The 19491-nt window shown below is 39.8% G+C and overlaps 1 long non-coding RNA gene across 4 annotated transcripts in view; it reads right to left on the reverse strand.

Moving 5' to 3' along the window:
• LOC119014682 overlaps nucleotides 1–19491 on the reverse strand; it is a 51747-nt gene that overhangs the window by 18797 nt on the left and 13459 nt on the right. The window contains exon 3 of one of the 4 annotated variants that reach the window (XR_005073041.1): nucleotides 7843–7937. The exons of 2 other annotated variants lie outside the window; for them this stretch is intronic. This is a non-coding gene — a long non-coding RNA (uncharacterized LOC119014682). Of the gene's footprint in view, nucleotides 1–7842; nucleotides 7938–14600; nucleotides 16147–19491 lie in introns of those variants that run through there. One more of the 4 variants, XR_005073039.1, reaches the window with a different exon arrangement.

The following is a 19491-nucleotide window of genomic DNA, read 5'->3' on the forward strand; positions in this document are numbered from 1 at the left end:
ATATAAATACTCTGTTCCCTTAAAACATATTACAGATTTCCCCAGCTTTGAATTTTGTTGGAAACACTTGGGATGATATAAACACAAATGTTTATGTCACTCTAGGCAGATTGTACACACACATCTGACACCAAAACCTGATATCAGTGAGCGTGAATCAAAACAGTAACGTCCTACTGTGGAAATCAAAACATTAAGCTAAAAGATGCTGAAGCTCTGCTGAGCTGATGAAACTGAGCTGATGATAAATCTCTATGGGCTCATCATTATAAGCATCCACTTTCAGAGTACTAGTAATGCAACGCGCTGTTGGTATAAAATTATTGATGATAGTCAAGCTTAAGTTTTTGTTTCAGGTTATAGATCTATGCAGGCACATTTAAAAACGTCATATTAATTGGCTATGAAGGCTCTCCCTGATTGTCATCTGCACCGTTGAATGAACAATGATTCCATAATTTACAATCATAAAAAGGTTGTGATGCTATAGGAGTCTAGTATATTTTTATGTTATAGTACGCTAATAGCATTTTGATGAGCGAATCTGTGTGAGAAGTGTACCTAATTGAAGGAAAAGGCTTGAAATGCATTGTTAACGGGTCAGAGAGACACCACTTATGGCCCTGATGATGATATGCAAGGTGTGGAAATGCATTTCCAATCTCCCTGGCTTGAGCCCATCAGTTTCCATTCAGAAGTGTGTGCACTTGTTCATTAAGCTTATGCGTATCATCAACTGGTGCACTCATTCTATCAGGCAGATATGGCAGGGATAAAACGATGTGAAGGATGGAAATTCAAACAACCATTCTCATTTGCAAAGGTCATTAAAGCCTGGCATACATTAGAAAATCTGCTAATTATGAAATGGCTTAACTCCACATTCAGTGGGATTATGTCTACTCATTTAGAATATGTTGATCCCCTCCCTTACTCGTCACAAGACAGTTGATGTATGGGACTTGTGGCACAGAACTAATGTTCCCAGTGCTTGTCGGTCATCTTAACTGACTGTAAGAAGTCCATAAAAAGTGGACGTCTTGTTCTGAATGAATAGCTGCATCAACACGACGAGACAGACATAAGTTTTACCGCTGCTGGGAAAATCTGTTGTACTGATGATATTTGGCTCAGCCACCTCATCTTATTTATTTTACGTTAGAGTCTTTGAGTAAATAAACTGTGTATGAGCAAATAATGATCACAACACAGTTAAACTGATGATTAAAACCTTTAAGCTGCATCTCGGATCAAGTGTTCTACCTGCAACATGAGTCGAGTACATGAGCTTCTCTGAGTTTACATCTGGGTTTAAACACAGAATAATCTACTGTAGTGATTTACTCTGACATGACCTTTTTTCACATGCAGTCGCACAACACTGGTGCTGTCAGATGTAACATGATACAGAGTCAAAATATACAGCACATATCTGACTCTAAAATAGTAACACAACTTATGAGACAGCCTTATGAACAAGGGTAAAACATCTTTCATTCTATGAAAACAGGTTTCCCGTCTGGTACCTTTTTTATTCTGTGTGAAGATAATAGTACAGAGAGATGATCCCTCCCTGATAAAGTAATACATATTATTATTGTTATCAAGTATGGCAAAAATACTTGCAATGTGATACAAAGAAGTTGTCAAAAATATGATTTTCAAGTTTAATAGAAACACTAAACGCCAATTTAGGTAATCATTATGTCACTGAATTAACTTATGATGCCACAGCAGGGCTGGGTAACATGGCCTTAAAATACAATACAGTATATATAGATTTCTTGGAATCTTTATAGGCAACCAAATGAAATATCACAAAATGTTTCATCTAAATATTACGACAGTGAGACTGATCATCAGTAACAAGTATATAATGATTGAGTGGGTAAAGGCAAGCATAGGAACAAGTAGAACAGGCTGGTAAGTTCGGTGAATTACATAATTGTACTTATAAAAATCAGGAAACAACAACACTTATGCCATATCAGCATGTAACGATGTCCAAAATCTAAGATGATATAACGTCTCATCCACATATTGCACAGCCCTATGCCTCAGTACACAGCAGAACGCAGTATTAGGCAGAAGTCTCTACTTAAGATGAATTCAGAATTTTTCTATAAAGCAAGTTGGTAATGACTAATATATTTAATGATCAAAGTTTTGTGAAAATGAGGGCACTTTAAAGGGCAAAGAAACATTAAATTAACATTTGTTCTGGTTTTCATATATACTGTACTTGTTTGTTTTGAGGTCATTGTATACTTTCTGTTGCCATGGTTACAACATCACTTTAAGGTCACATAACTTTTGCAACTCACTTAATTTAGACTAAGGCGAGGTGAATCCGTACAAAGTAAATATGTTCACAGTTCTGTATGACATTAAACTACTGGCAAAGACGACCGTATATTTACATAAACAATTCCAACCTTTTGATGATTAAGCTGATTAAAACTCTTTAATCTTTACTTCATGTAATTGGTCTTAAAAAAAGAGGAGATTGAGTAATTCTTGTTGAAATGTAACTTGTTGTTGCACCACCATGGCAAATATAAACATTAATGTGGATCCAGTTAGAGGTGGCCAACACAATTTCCATCACGAATCTGTCTTCTTCTCACATGACAGAATATTGCACTGACTTGCGTATGTTTCCGAGAAACCGATTCAACCTCCGTACTATTGACAGTCTAATTCACAGTTAACCCTAATGACTTACCTCCAATAACGCTTGCTGCAATCCAATAATTGACGGAGAATCGTCCTACTTTAGAATATTGAACCTCTTACATGGATCGGATGCACAATTGTCACAGACTGGACCTTTCAAAATAGCCCCCACATTGTAGATCTTGTTGGATCAAATCACTCTGAATTTGGTCTATTTAATAATCCAATTGCCAATTAAGACAGGCGGCAGTGCTTAGATCTATAAAAGGTTAATAAGCCTCAGCTGCAGTGTGTTTCTCTTGGGTAAATGTCACTTAGACGTAGGCCACCATGGGTCAAGATCTCCCTCCAGATCTAAATTTAATCACATAGCATCGCCTGGCCCCGTCCTCACCCTCATTAGTCCTTGGCTTGTGCAGGAGTATGATCTGCCCTGTTTTAGCCCCGGCACTCTCCTTCCAACCCCCGTTTCTGACCCAGACGTGCCATCAGCCGGCAGCATCCACACATTCACAAACTCAGAAGTTCAACAACTCTGCAGATCTACAGTAGATTTGCATGACATGTGGGTCTGCAGGAGTGTCTTGCACCGGGGGGATGCTATGAAATTTGCCCATACCATCATATGGTGCGATCTGTTGGCTGAGCCGTCACCTGATGCAGGCCCGTGCCACCTGTCGGCCTGCCCCAGATAATGACAGAATGACCGGAGTGATTCAAGCAGCCGTCTCATCTTAATTATCTCCTCAGAGTTTAATTAACTAGCTCATCTATTGGCCAACAGAAGAGGAGAAAAAAAAAGCAGCCTCGAATCACTTCAAATCACAGCCACCGAGACAGAACGGATCATGGTAAGATTATTGTTTTGTTTAAAGCTGCCGAAACGCACGAGGTGCATCATGACGAATAAATCCTGAGAGGAAGTGCATGATTAGAATGGATACATTTCCATATTGTTTGTGGGAGTACCAGAGGGAAAGTGCTGTCATGCGCTCTGTGTGCATTATGAGTGTGTCACTTATTTTACTACAGCAGTGAACGCTGAAAAGATGTCATGGTGTAAGGAGTCCATATGGAACAGAATGCAAAATCATTTAGTTCTGAATGTTAATACGAATTACGAACAAAATGGGTAATAATTCTTCTGCCCTACAGAAATGATTAACATAATTCTGATAAATAGGCAGATGGCAGAATGTGTGAATTGAGGTAGATTTATCTTAATTAATATCTTGAACCTACTTGGAGAAAGGTAAATGGCTCCACCGGGGCCAGAGATGTTCCTCTGTCTTGTGTGTGTATCTTTCTCATGGCCTGACATGTAGTAGTGGCCTGAGGATATTAAGTTGCTCTCCAGGTATGCATCAAACCCAGGCAGCCTGCTGATAATGAACATATACCCAGGCAAGCGAGCAAGCAAAGACACACACACACGCACACACGCACACACAGATGGATACACACCCCATCACACCCCCACTTTTAGTCCACACTCACACAAAAAACAACATTTAAACAGTTTTTCCCTCTCTGAGCTGCAGTGAGCTGTACGAGACTAACATTCATCATCATTTTCCTGAGCTCGAATCTCTTGCTTTATTGCCGGTGTCGAATAAAGTGTGAATTTCTTTTTACTCATCACAAATTAAGGCAATTAAAATGTTAATTATTACAAGTAGAAAAGGGACAAAGGAATTCAAATAAATTGATGTATTGACGTTTTTTTAATTAATTCATTCGGGTTCCTACTGTGTTGGATAATTATGCTTAAGTGTTTAATTACATATTTTGATGGGATCCTCAATTACTCTGGCTTAATAAAATATCATTAGCCTGTCTCCCAGGTTCTAAGCTGTGGAGACGTACAGTATTAGTCGATGTATTTAAATAAAATATTAGATTACAAGCTGGTTGGGATATGTGGCAGGTCTCCGGTCCTCAATCTTCACTAAATCTCTGTTAACCTGGAAGCAGCTCCTCACATCAAAGTTTGACACAGCAGCAAACAAACAACGTTAAATTTACATATTAATTAGTGGCAGGCTATCAGCACGGCTGATGAATTCAAATGTGTGGCCCTTCGCTGTGGCTTTGCAGCGATCCACTGCCACAGTGCCGCCTTGCGGGAGACTCAGCGCTCAGCCCAGCAGAACAATGAGAAATTACCTAGACCTAAAGGCCAACCAAACCCTCCCCATCACAGACAGGTTTTATTACATGGTGAGTGTAAATATTCAATATCTTTTCACTGACTGTGTGTCTTACAAATCAATTTGCAGTGTCACGACATCAACTGCAAAATATGCAAAGCGCAGATAAGTACCTAGCTGTCACCCATTCAGTGTTGCTCAGTCAACCTCCTCTGTCAAAATGCACGAAAGGAAGAGATGACTGCCATCTGGTCGCTGTATGAATTTATCTTGTTTAAATCCTCTAAAGGTTATTGCAGTTATGCAAGTGATCCCTCAGTTTTTCAGCTTTGCATTACGGAGCAATGGGAGCCCGGAACATGTTTCCACTGTGTATTCTGTAGGCTCTACCACTTCAACATGCATTTTTTAAATGTGTTTTACATCTTCTTGCTAGGAACAAGGATCCTCGGCAATGGCTCAGAGGCAAGATCCTATAATTAGAACACAGTTCAGTTGGTTAGCAGGTAATTTACCTTTAGGGGGAGAAGTCTAATTATTGTCTTTGAAAAGCTAATTTAGCGTCAAACACTTCAGGTGTCTTTTCCCCTCTCTTCAGCAAAGGGAAAGGTATCCTGGAGCACTGTGGGGTCTGAGCCATCTCTTGTGCCTGGTGCTTTTACTGTTTTATGTTTACATGGCTGATTCCTAAAGAAGAAATTAGAGCTATAAAAGCAGTGCAAAGCTCCTTTTCCCTTTGTTATCTCCAGCAGGTGTTTGGAGCTTTTTTTTTTTTTTTTCCAGAGGAAGCCACCACGCCTTGACCCGCCGATAAATGCTCTAAGCAGGCGGACCTGTTTTCTGGCAGATGGTGTTTGTGAGTGACACCGGTTCCCAGCAGAAGCAGGCCCAGGGATATGATCACAGTGGAGTCTCTATAGAGCAAACCAGCCTGGTTACCTGACGGCATATGCTCTGCTGTGGCCTACACCTGCTGAAGGATGGCGTTTACACCACAGTCCCTGGACTCCACCTCCGAGAAGGCTGTTAATCACAGCTCACCACTCATTCAGGTACTTTTAAAACCAGAAAATAACTGAGTAGCCAAGGGGGTTCCTCACTTGAACTTAGTGTCATCCTTTTTTGTTAGTCAGAAATAAATTGTGTTTTCCATTGGTTTCATTATTGCAACATTTAGGAGGCACTAAAAGCTGTTATTTGTCAGCGGAATAAATAGATCCAACAATTTGGACACCATGTACGTGTTGCTGCATTTGTTAGTCCCATCGACAAACATCCCAGGAAATCTACTGTCCCACTGGTGGTTAAACATAAGCTCTGTCCCAATAGCTTACATTATATTTAAGTTTAATGAAGTCACAAAAAAATAATGCACAAAAAAAATCAGTATGCACAATAGAATACACTAGATAGTTCCATGTCAGCCAACAATAAAATGTTGGCATTGTACGTTTTCTGCAAACCATTGACACATACATTTTTTAAATATCATACAAACATTTCTACAATACTTATTACGTTCAGATCAGTGTATATGACCTGACTTTTAAATCTGTGGGCAGGATGGGATGGTGGTCATGTGATAGCTACACAAGAAGCCAAGCCATAGTAACCCAACCGGGAGTACAATTGTTGCTGTTGTATGTTTCTGCATCCATTTCTATATGTTGCAACTTTATTTCGGTTCAATTTTCTATTTGGTCGGGGTTACAAAAAGGTCATGTTTTGTCTTAAAATACAGATTTTGTCACAACAAACATGGCTGGAGATGTCCCGAGGTCTCCTTAAAAATATTCAGTGGTTTCACACTTACAAATATTGAAACGGTCTCAAACTGCAGTCACTGGCTTGGCAGCCTTCTCACCTTCTGTCATTCCGCCACCATCCCATCTGCCTCCAGATATGAACAAACATGTAATGTGAAGATGACACATACTAGTAGACATGTGAATATGGTCACTAAGCCTATGACACGTACAAATGTGAACATAGCAGTGGTTCGCAGAAACATAAACTGCCAACATTTCATCCTGGCAAGTGGGCTAGCCAAAAACCCCTGTCCAAGACCTTGTTTCAACCCAAGTGCAAAACCAATGGATATTATGACAAACATGAGCGTTGTTACTGCATAACACTGAAAATTTAAGACAGACACGTTGTGTGACAACTTAAAGAAACCAAGTTTTCAACATATCCATGGTCTGCTGAAATGTACAATGCCAACATTTATTCTGGTAATAAATATCCTACAATGCAAAGAGCTACTCACAGCTGTAAACGAGCACCAAGACATGTCTAAACATATATGACTATAAGAAAGTAATAGTCTTCAAAAGGACATCATATATGTATATTTAATATTACTGTGACACCTTAAAGTAAGCTGATTTCTTGCATGCAAAATGCAAGAATAGCATACTAAAATGTACAGACAGACAGTTTGTCTTGTGAAATTGGGACACAGTGTTGCTCAAATGACACCTCCTGCCCCAGAGATGCCGGCCTGTTCACTCTCTACAGTGGGTGGATAAATAAATAAGTAATTCAAAATAACGATCCCCCACAGACAGTCTTTTGTCTCCCATATAAAGGAAATTTCTATTTCAAGTACTAATTGGCTCAGAGTATTGTAATTACACACCCACTTTGTGTTGGTTAAATGTTTACATTATTTTTTGTGATACACAATCAAATTCATGGACGTCTAAATGAAATGTAAAGATAAAGCTGCAGGCACATCCTCCTCTGGCTCTGAGACTGTTTATCCCTCATTGCTGGTAAATTCCAGCCACACCAGCAGGGACTGAAGGACAACAGTGTCCACAGCCACAGGGATCAGTAACAGGTCCACTGCTGAAATATGTGCAAAGTGTCAATAGTCTGGAGCTCCTCTGTCCAACTGGAAGCCATTGAGCTGCTAAAACAGAACTGGTGATTAGGACACAGTCACCCCAGTCGGTGCCAATTCAGATGTCTTAGCTACCCTGGGCACGGCAGTTTGATCTGCCTTGCTGTCATTGATTCACAAGGCTTCCAGCTGGAGCAAAGATCCCCATTGAAGCGTGAGATAGAAACCTCTCCATCTTGGCACATCTTGGCTGGCTCAATCCCCTGCAGGCCATTAGGGATAGAATATGTTGTTTTCTATTTTTTTCCTTCCAGAAGAAAAATACAGTCTGTCTTCATGCTATAACAGCCATTACTTAATTGTGCCGGATTTTCCGAGCAGAGTGTTGCTTTAATTAAGCAGCTAATTGCAATGTAGCTCTTGATTAGCTTTGGGGGATGGGAATGTTCAGACAGGCTGATACGTTGTGCACACTTCAGAATCATTTACAGAAATTGAAGCTAATTTCGCTCTCTGTCTATTGCTGCATTAATTTAATTTGGGTTGCTTTTAGCTCATTAACACTTCTAATTAATACGTTGACATCACTATTAAGATGTCTCTTTGAAATTGGTGTCTCCTGATAATCAGGATGGAAGAGGCTGACGGATGGAGTGAGAGGCTGACGGGGGAAAATGTGGAAAACTCCTTCAGACTGAAGGGGAGGAAGAAGACACCGCGCTCATTTATAAAACCTCTAATATTGTATCATAGTGGACACTAATAGGAGGCTGTGGCAGGTGACTAAATTGGAAATGAAAGGAATGCTGATTGTTTTAAAATTTGATTGGGGTTACTCTGTGCATGTGTGTGTGTGCATTTGTGTGCGATGCTCTGGGGAGTTGGGGGGCGGAGGTGCGTCAGGGCCAGATGCCATACACAGCTGAAGATCACGCCTGAGTAACTGTGTGTTTGGGTTTGTCATTTTAATGAGCAGAATTTAGTGACTATGGGCTGGTAACGCTGCGTGAGAAGCCCCATTACATTACCATCACTTTAACCAAACTCCAGTCAGCAGCATGAATTAAGTAGAATGATTTTTTTTTTTTCCTTTTTGAGTAATTTGTGAAAAAATTAGATTTTTGGATTTAAATTCATGTGTACATTTTGATGCAGCCTACATGCTAATTCTTTATATTTTTTCTGCGTGTCACAATGCAATCCCGCTTTTATAAATGTACCTTTTACCCTAAAAACAAAAAGAAAAAAGGAACATAATAAAAAAGCAGAAAATAATCTTAAAGGAATTTTCATTTTTAAATCCAACCTCGGAATTAAACATTAAACTGTCAGGGAAATCACAGCTGAATTATTACGACTATTACCGCAAAGAGGTTAAAAACAGCAGTGGTTTTTCTCCACATGACAACCACACACACTCAGTCATGTGCCCTGAGCAAAATAATGCCTCTCCGATTGACTTCCTCTCACGTTGTCTTCTATTAGCTTCCATAAGTTGAGAAATAAGCATTGATCGGGAAAGGATTCAGTTATTTGGCATGGCGATCAATAGAGGACCTTGTTTTCCTGTGAAGTGCTTTCTTTTTCCCCGAGTCTTCCTGAGGACAGGCCACACTGTAGGAAAGCCTTCTGTTTAGCACTTCATTAAAACTGCCTCTAATAGGAGCCACCGGGGAGATGCTCCCTGCATCGTGTGTAAAAGCGATCAACATCTGCATCAATTAACCCCTTCGTCCCCACGGGGCCCATTAGGAGGAGGAACACCCTTTAAAGCTGCATATGGTTTTAACTCACAATGGAGAGGGAACAAATATAATTGCTTGTTTGCTTTAACATTTTTTTCTTTCTTTTTTTTTTTTTTTTTGGTTTGCTTTTGCTGTTTTTCAAGAATATGGCTGTGTAACATTTTTTTCCCCTCAAATTGGATGAAGGCTGCAGAGTTGGAGCAGTTACAGCTCACTGTCTCTCATGTGACAAAGTTTGACATTTCTATTTTACTTTTGCTGATTATTGTTGTAGACAAACTATATCTAAACAAATAATTGTTTATTATAAGTCAACATTATTGCCCGGACTTACAGTTTTACTCTGAGTGTTTATATACTGTGTTTTTTTTGTTTTTTTTCTATCCTCGATCCACAGACAGGTCCAATTAGAGAGTCTTCACGAGCAGCAACAACAGTGTGGACACCTGAAATCACTATTGGCAGAGGAGCGTTTATTGGTAAGAGTTTTACCAACAAATCGTTTGTGGAGGTGCTGTCATTTGGAACAAATCAGTTCTGTAGCACAAGATAAATTCTCTTTTAAATTTACATTATGTAGAGAAAATACTGAGAGTATTTATAAATATAATGAATAAAGTCGGGTATTATTCCTGAATTGCGTTTGTGGTCATACTCACACTCTGAGCCATGATAATTTATGCAACGGATATTAATAGAGCAATTTTTCATTTACAGGAAACGTTACAGCAGTGCACCATTTCAATGAGGGCAAATGAGAACATTTGCTTAATTAGACAGAACTTGTTTAACTTTGAGCGCGACGTAATATTATGTTTAAATTGGGAGTGATTCTTCACAGTATACGATAAGTTCAGTGACATTAAACTGGAGTCAGCCTTGCAGTGTATCTGTGGGATTAAACTGTAAAATATTTGTTTAATAGAGGGGACATGGTTAGCTGCTCCACAAGGTTATGAACTAAAACAAAAAGTTTATGATCTTAATTGAGAATTTTATAATTAAAATGTATATGTATATATATATATATTTTTGGGGAGTTACTCTGAGAAAATAAGAAGGAGCGGGAAGCTTCTCTCCTCACCTGTCCACAAGTGTTTATCCCTCAGTAAACAACGACAGCTGAGCCCTGATTCGTTTAACAAACCCCAAACCAAATCAAGAGTAATAAAATCACTCATTTTGGTTAATGAGCATATTAACAGCAGAGGTAGTGTTTAAGCACAAACAAGAACAACAACATTAATAATTGCAACTCTCTAGTGCCTGGCTGATGTAAGCTTTAATAATTAACAAGTCTTTGTCTTATCCCCTGGAGGCTGTATTCCTATTATCCAACTAAGTTACAAACGAGTAATTACGCTGTCACTGAATGGTCACAACTGTTTACCTCAGAATATCCCCTGGTCTACATTTAATACCTACTTTCAATCTCCAGCTTACCTGACAGATGCCTCAGTTAACGGCGAGGCATGGCATTTCAACTTATTTATTTCACTTTTTCTCCTCTTATTAGAGGATTACTCCTCTTACCTCCTGTGTTTACATATTAGTGCTAATCCAATTGAGTCAACAAGGGCACTTAGTGCAGGCTATGAACTGAGTCTGAGGGACTTAAAATGGGAGGGGAGGGGATATTAATTTACTTCTTCAGATTTTAGGCTTCCAGGGAAAATAGTTTTGAACATCTGCTATGACAAATGAAGCATTGCGAGAGAGCATGTTGTCAGTGAGAGCCTCAGCTGCCACGCTGGTGGAGGTATCAGTCGGCCTGTAGAGGGAGCCCCTGGTTATGAGTCTGTCTATGGAGCTGCACTAGCACTAATGTAAACTGCATAATTTTGCAGAGTTTTAAATAGCCTTTGGGGAAACATTCAGTAAATGTATGGAATATGATCTACTTCGATTTCCAACCTCTTTCCCGCTAAAACACACACCAAGGGGATGAGCCGCTTTCACAAACAAGTTCAGAAATCTTAAAAGTGCAACACAAGTGATTAGGATAGGAAATGTGTTCGGCTTAAGTTTAGTCTGGGAATTGATGTAGGCGCAACAATTTCTTGCTAATGAGGATTCAGATCCCTGGGCTCTCCCGTGCCTCTCCCTCTCTCCACCATCATCTCCATAACATCAGTCATGATCTTTGACCTGAGGGCCATACCCCATGTCAGCTGAAACTAATTAGCCTTTGATCGCTGGTGACTGCACACAACACGAGTCACACCGGAGAGGTGTTTTTTTTGTGTGTGTGTGTGTGTGTATGTGTGTGTATGTGTGTGTTTTACCAAGGGAACTGGTTGCTACACTTAGCTCATAAAATACCTTGATGTGGAGACTGGACATCTTTTTTAACTGTAAAAACATATAAATGATTTCACGTTCCGGCTTTGTTCTGGCTGCAGGTATATGTGCATCAACATCAGTCACATTAGTTCTTGTTGAACAACATGTTAAGGGCTAATATAGAAGAATAGCCTCATATTATGCAGAACTCAATTAATATGTCTTGCACTGTATCGGCTCATTATAGAGCCTGTATTTGTTTAGTTGAACCATTTATCTTCCCCTAATTAGTTATAGATCAATAAGGCAATTGATTTTGCAGTATGCTCAGAGATTCAGTGGAGGAGTTAAAGCATGAAAAATGCAATACAACCTGACCGTTACATACAGACAGAAACATGACTCTTCAGATTTCCCCAAAGACTTTGTACAGTCAGCCATTATTTCTGTCAAAAGTCCCTCATGAATGACTGATTGTGGGGAGGAAACGGCATCATTTACGATTGCAAACAGTGTCCTAAAATCCCATCTGTGTTTGGAAACGCAGAAACAAATCTGAGCTTAATCAGGTTTGTGAGCATAAATGATCTTCAAGGAGGGTAAATCACAGCAGTGGTTCACGTCTGTAGAGGACACGAGATGACATGTTGTGTTTTGTCAAAGGGGCTTTTTTTTTCCAGGCATTTTTATCATTAATCATTAGCCTGTCCCTCTTTCTCCAGGGCTCAGAGATGATGGCAGCTAATTAAGTAGTGGCTGGTGTCAAGTATACTAAGAGACCATGTTAGGCAGGGAGCTGCTCCCTCAAACCACTGACTTAAAGCACATTTGTTCCCTCCGTCTTGTTTCCCCGGCTAAACTTCTCTCTTTTTTTGCACCTATTTCTTTGAAATGCAGCAATCTACATTTCCTCTTTCCAAATTCTCCTGCTGCAAAATAAAGAGCGTTAAATTATACAGCATGAAGGGTTCAAACGCGCAGGCATGCAAAATGGTTTGGCTTTGTTCGCAGTAAGCTGGTGGAAGACAAAATTTGGCAGTATGAGTTGAGGCATTTCAAGTGTGGAGGGAACAGAGTCAGAACATAGTGTCATAACGAAATGAATAAGCATTTTTATTTTCTCTCAAGAAGTTGAGCTGCTAATGTTTGTATTTCATTTTGGCATTACTAAAATGACTCAAATTGTAATTGCTTTTTTATAAAAAAAAAAAAAAAGAAAAAAGAAAAAAAGAAAGGTGCAGCAGGACCACTGAGTGAAAGGGCTTTGTGTGTGGTGGAACCAAGCTAGTAAAGTAACACCCATTAAAACGTAATTTGCACCTTTAGGCAGTTCATTAATATAGTGAACGGTAGAATCACACCAATATAGTCTGTCCTCACCTTAGGGCACCATCTCTATTCATCAAAACACACACACACACTTCTCATTTTCACTAACATTAGTCACCATTGCTGAGCTAAGAAGACAATAGGCACATGTGTGTGTGTAACGTCCCACAGTCGCTGTCAGCCCCCCTGAATGGCCTGTCCAAAGTCATTATTTATAATTTGGATGCTAAATGAGGGCTTGATGTGATCTGTGTCTTAAACAGTGACAATGCTTTTTGACAACTCCTGCCACTTCTGCCTTCCAAGAGATGACATAAAGAAAATAGAAATACTTAACATGTATCCTCACCATTATTGTCGTTTTATCAACATGCTGCCGGCACGTCGTAATTTTTTTTTTGAATGGCTCACATTATCATTTGACTTGAATATCTTTTTCAGGGAGGGTTTCACTAGAGTAATCGCCAGAGGCTGCAGTGATCCAATCAATCAGCGTGACTGAACTTCACACACTTCACTGTTCTTAACTCTCGAACGCAGGCTCTCTCCACAACGAAGGCCACACATAAACTAATATGACTTGTGCACAAACACACACGCACACACACACCCTGAGGCCAGACTACAATGGCTGCAGTTCTGCTCTCCACCAGCAGATGACCAATTCTCTGTCTTTTTCCCCAGTGGACCGTTCTGTCTGGGTTCTCCATGAATTTCCCTTTCTTTTCATCACTCTCTGATGTCCAGCTGCTCCTGTCAACACCTTCTTACAGCTAGCAATTCATTGCAACATACTGGCAGCTGAGACCCCTGTGATGAACTTCAATCTGCCGTTTGCAGAGGGGGCTTCACCCTGAGTCGGGCTAATCAAGGGAAACACCCCCTTCCAAGAGGGAGGGCGTCTACAGACAGATTGAGCCCAAGTTACCCCGTAATTACCCTGCCACTGCCCCTCTGCTGCAAGCTGCTGCATCTGAACCCAGTCAGCAGAGGAACAGACACTTTGGTGATTACTTTCCAATCTGTTTAACAGTGAACAACAACAACCTATGTGCTTCCATTACGCTCATAAACCACAACTTTTTTTTTTCCTTCCCTGAAAACATTTTCTGAGGGTTCAGAGCACCAGGCATTTTGTTATGCTTCCTACGGTAACACAGTGCAAATGTCTCTTGCCGCGGGTTTCGATTATTTCCAACTTGGTGCAGTCCCTGGGGGGAAGTTCTCGGGGCTTTCTGAATTTTATTAAAGCCTCTACAGCTGATTACTTGGAGTGAGGTGCACAGGTTGGTGCATTTTAGGAGTGGAGTGGAGGCCTGACAGGGTCATGTTTAACATGTCCACAGGCAATCAATTCACCTTAACCCCTCCTGGTACTCCAGCCCTCTCCACCTAAGCTGTCCTTAATAACCAGGCAATGGCGAATTACTGATAAGGCACTGGGGTCTCTGACCTATATATCCCTCCCTGTATGTATTGGAAAAATCCACCCTGAAAGAAATGTACATTTATAATGCATAGAAATGGTGAAATTAAACAATCACACATTGCACGGCTGTGAAATTCACTTTATTCTTGAGTTTGCTCTACATGGAGGGTTTGTTTGGTGTGACGCATTGGGCTAAATTGTCTAGATGGAAGTATGATCTGGCACACGATGGACATGGATGGTTGGGTGAAAATCTGTAAAATCTCACACCAGCACTGAAGGAAACACAATGATTTGACAGCAACAGTGTCCAGATTCTACAATGTGTCAGAGGGCTTGGGAATTAATCCTTATTTAGGTGAACATGTATTACTGTGCGAGCAGAAAGTGATAAAAGAAAACATACATTTTGTCATATTGTTTACATCTGGAGGCTTGTGTGTTTTAGTCCGCAGCATTACATTTTGTTTCATATTTGAATAAAAGGTGATCAACATCAGTCAAAGCGCCAAACCTGGTTAATGAGACAAAGTTAAATTATGTTAAAAATCGCACAGAAACAGATTTATCCTAACAGTGGAGTTTTATCTGCCTTATTTTACTCTGAAATCTTCTCCAGCTCACTGGCTACATGCATTTCTCTTACATGTCAGTGACCCCTGTGTAAGTTTTTACTTAACAAGCATGCAAAGGGTTCTACATTTGCCCTCATATGACAGTGACTAATTGCCCTGAGGATGCGAGCTGCTTGTTAGGCAAAGGGAGGATTCTCTTGCTCTTCACCGGGCTAAATTAATTATTTCTCCTTTTCAATTCACCCTACCTCATCTTATAAAGGTTAGAAACCAGATATGAAGATTTTCTTTCTCTAATTGTATGTTGCTAATTTTCCATGTGGACTTGCTCCCAGTTGTGTTTTTCAGCATGGATATTTCACATACTGCAGCTGTTAAGAGGCCAAATTAATGTATGGCAGGCAATTTAATAAAGCTCTGTATGTTCGTAACGCTTTGAAAGTATGGGAGTCAAGGTTGTTTTAGTCTTTATTTTTAAATTGAATAATTTCTTATTATTCAGGTGAGTTTCTTCATGTTACACATAGAATGAATTCTGTTATGCATGTTGTAGGATTTTCTTAATTGAATATATAAATAAAGGAATTCTTGGTTGTCATAGTCTATACACAATTTTTACTGTGCTGGGACAAGCTCGGGCTTGAGTAATGGAGTAATGGACCACATGTATCTAAACTAAAGAATGATATACTAGTCATATGATCCATATTTGTACTGTAATCTATTTTATCTGCAATAAGATTGACAAATAAACTCTGATTCTGTTTTTTTAAAGAAATGCTGAATATTGGATCCACTTCTTGTTTACTTCCAGAAAATTACTTACTTACTCACGATTACCATTAATACAACAATCACAATTCCCCTTCCACTACATCATCTTAGCGTTTGTTTCCAACTTTGACATATTTTTTTGCTCAAAATCTGCACAAACATCGTATTTACAGTATTTTGTATGATTTAAAAGTACATGTGTAAAGACTTCTTTAAACTGTTTCTGTGCTCTACTTGTTTTTTCTGCCAGCTGTCTCACCCGTTTCTCATCTCTCCAGTCAGAGACTTGTCTTTTTGTTCCGTCAGTGAGGTACCTGTGCAGCTGTCAGGGTCGCGGCTGTTTAGACAATTAAGAATGTTAGACGGAGGGGGTTAGTGAATCACTAAGAACATCAATCTGGCTGGACATTGTGCTCTTGCATTACCACCCTGCTGTTTTGGTATTTATGCCCACTGTTTACACAGAGCACACAGAGGGGGTCCTCCAATCAATGCCATTATCTTTGCTAATACTGCTGGTACAGGTCTAGCAGACTCTCATCCCTTAATGATCAAAATTAAGGTGTGCTGCATCACAGGAACTTTTCACATGTTTACAGCAGATAGCATTAATCTGCTGCACCTCCTTACTTTGTGTCGTGTTATATAACAGTTGGTTTTCTGCATTTATCCTTTATCCACCCTGCACATATACAGTATGTCTCAACCACCTCCCCTTGTGTTCAGCACCATTTCACCCCACCTTCCCCCAACCTTTACCGCCCTGTGCCTGTCCCTGGACAGGTTTCAGCATATAAATTTGAAAATGATTTGTCCTGCCCTCTTAATAATAGATGAGAGAGCAGAGTCAGGGTCCCTTCAATAAACTCCATCCTCGCTTTAATTAGTGAACAAAAAACGCCAGGCCTGCTGAGGACTCTGGCTTTGGCTCTGTGTTAGTAATTAAAACTGAAACCACCAAAAGGAGAGGAGAGGAGAAGGCTCTATTTTTAACGGGCAGGCTGTTTGGTGCCGAGTGCCCGTATAAGGTTCTGCAATAAAGAGTGATAATGAAGGTGTGAGACCTCTGGGGGCTGACTGGGCGCTCGCTACAATGGCTGCTCTCACACCAGACTGAAATACAGGGAGCAATTAGAGGAGGCAGTGCATAGACTGGCCACTAGAGATTAGTTAACACCTCAGGAGCTCCGCTTCAGGACAGGCACATGCTTGTTTTCTTTCTCTCTCTTTTGCTTTCAAGATAACTCACTAAGGTCTTAATGATGAGATTTATTTTATTCAATTGTCATCTCAGACAGATAACGTTTCAGCCGGTCTTGTTGCAGGTTGTGTCGGAAGAGAAAGGGTCATTGATCTTTTCCGAGATTTGTAGTTTTCCTTCTAAATTATTCACACACGTATAAAATCTCTTACTGTCACAAGCTTTTTCTCCACATACGGGTTTAAACACTATGACAAGCGCTGCCTGAGTTGGAGGAGACCTTAAGCCCAAGAACCAATCAAGAGGACATTGTTAATGGAGGCCACATATAAGCCGTTAAGCCAGTATATGCATAATGTTATTTAATTGGAGTCATAAAAAGCCAATTAACCCCCTCCCCCCTCTCTCTCCCTCTCTCTCTCTCTCTCTCTCTTTCCCACTCTCTCATTCTGTCTCTTTCTCTCTGTCAAATCACTGTGAATGTGTGTGCATGGGTGACAGAAATTTGAGTATGGGATGCTATTGTACAAATGTGTTGTGTTGCGTAAAACACTACTCATTTTTGAAAGCAAATTCTTGAGCTCTGTAATAATTCCTGCAACATTCAGATGCATATCATTTCTATAAATAGGCAAATAAAGAATGGAGTTTGGTCCTATTGAAATATTTGTAAATGAGAAAAAAAAAAAAAAAAAAAAAGGGGGGGGGGGCTGCAATGATGAGGAGCTTCCATGTGATCTCTCTTTTTTTTGCCTTCTTATTTTCTGAATATAGGGATTTTGACAATATATTTGCTCCCAGGAAAATAGCAACAGTGGGTCGCAATATTGGATCTGTCAGGCTCAGGCCATTTAAATTTCAATGGCAGTAAAGTGGGGGGAAGCAGACACTGTTAAATATGATGCTTGAATGAAAATCTAAACCCTCCAATACCTCTAAGCAATGTAACTCAATGAGATGAATTAACTGTAAATGCCTCATTCTCTGTGCGAGTGTCTTCCAATTTAAAATCTCATTATTCATATAAGATCCTGAACAAGGTGACTCTTAGGATAGATCGAATAAGTGAAGATAATCTTACCGGACAGTTTTATGCAAATAGGAAATGTATTGAATCAACTATGAGGAGAAAGGGGAATCAAATAAGCTAATAAAGTAGAGTTAGGATGAAAAACACCATGAATAATGTTTCCTCCCTATCTCGGCTCAGTGCTTATGCCACTGCCTGCGAAGTTACAAAGTGTATTAATTCAAAGGATGCTGTCATTTACCGTGCATTCTCTATAGTATTTGGTGAAAAGTATTAACAGTCCGCTTCAATAAGCCTTTCAATGTCACGAAATCAGTGAACTGCTTAATCGCTGTTGCCACAATCTTTAGATCATCACAGTTACAATATCTTAATATTTATTCCCAAATTACTGGCAATGAATTTTCTGTGAATAGTGTCATTTACACCTTGAGCGCAGGTAATAATAGCTCATATTATCGCTCTGTACCAGTTGGTTCGATTTTTTCCCAAGAAGACTTCAGACAGCCACTAATAACAGTTTGTTGGAGAGGTCCATCAGACAAGGATTGATTACAAGCCATCCTAGTCAGGGCTGCGCAGGTCTGCACAAGTTCATCCATAATTCATAGTATAAATAATGTAACATTCATTACACAGAAAATATGAACTTTTGTTATGGTTTGTGTTGCAGACATTCTGCTTATAAAGCTAACATACTCAGTGCTTTAATTTGTTCTTCACCCCAAGGGTGAAACGCAAATGACAAATGCAATGATATAATTATATAATAGCCTCACAGACAAAGCCTGTAGATAAAGGAACTCTGACAAGGCCATGCATGCTATTAAGAGGGGGATGCATTGTATTTATTAACCTGCAGGATTAACCTTGTCCAGTAACTATACGTTAGAAGTCAGATGTGTTTACTTATTTACATTTGGTCACACGGACACATAATTTAAAAGAATTGCTCCGTGTTATCTGAACTGCAGTTATAGCTTTGACTGCCTTTCTCCATTGGACTTCAATGATTTGCTCAATAGTGGCTCATTCAGGATGACTCCTACTACACTTACTTTTAGAGCCGGAGCAATTTACCACTCAAAGAAGTCTCAAGAGGGGGAATTTTTTCTTGTGTGGATTTGCAAGATTTATAGCAAAGACAGCTGTGTGTCAACGGCTGCGAGGCTACCATAGGCCCACCCATCACTCCACATTAGGACTCCTTTGAACATAAGTATATTTCACTCCGAGTTGGTGACATGCCGTGTGAATCTGTGGATGTGAAATTATACATATTTGAGCACAACAGTGGTTAGCGGGAGATAAGCGTGGAGGAGGAAGCTGGGAATTATAAAGGAGATCACAAAAAATTATGTGCAACGTATTTTATGGGTTTGAACTAATTTCCTCAACAAAAATCGTATGCGCTTTTTTTCTCGGCTTCTGCTGCTAAAGCAAGCGCTTTG

This window comes from Acanthopagrus latus, chromosome 23 (assembly GCF_904848185.1).
Source record: "Acanthopagrus latus isolate v.2019 chromosome 23, fAcaLat1.1, whole genome shotgun sequence".
Taxonomy (NCBI): domain Eukaryota; kingdom Metazoa; phylum Chordata; class Actinopteri; order Spariformes; family Sparidae; genus Acanthopagrus; species Acanthopagrus latus.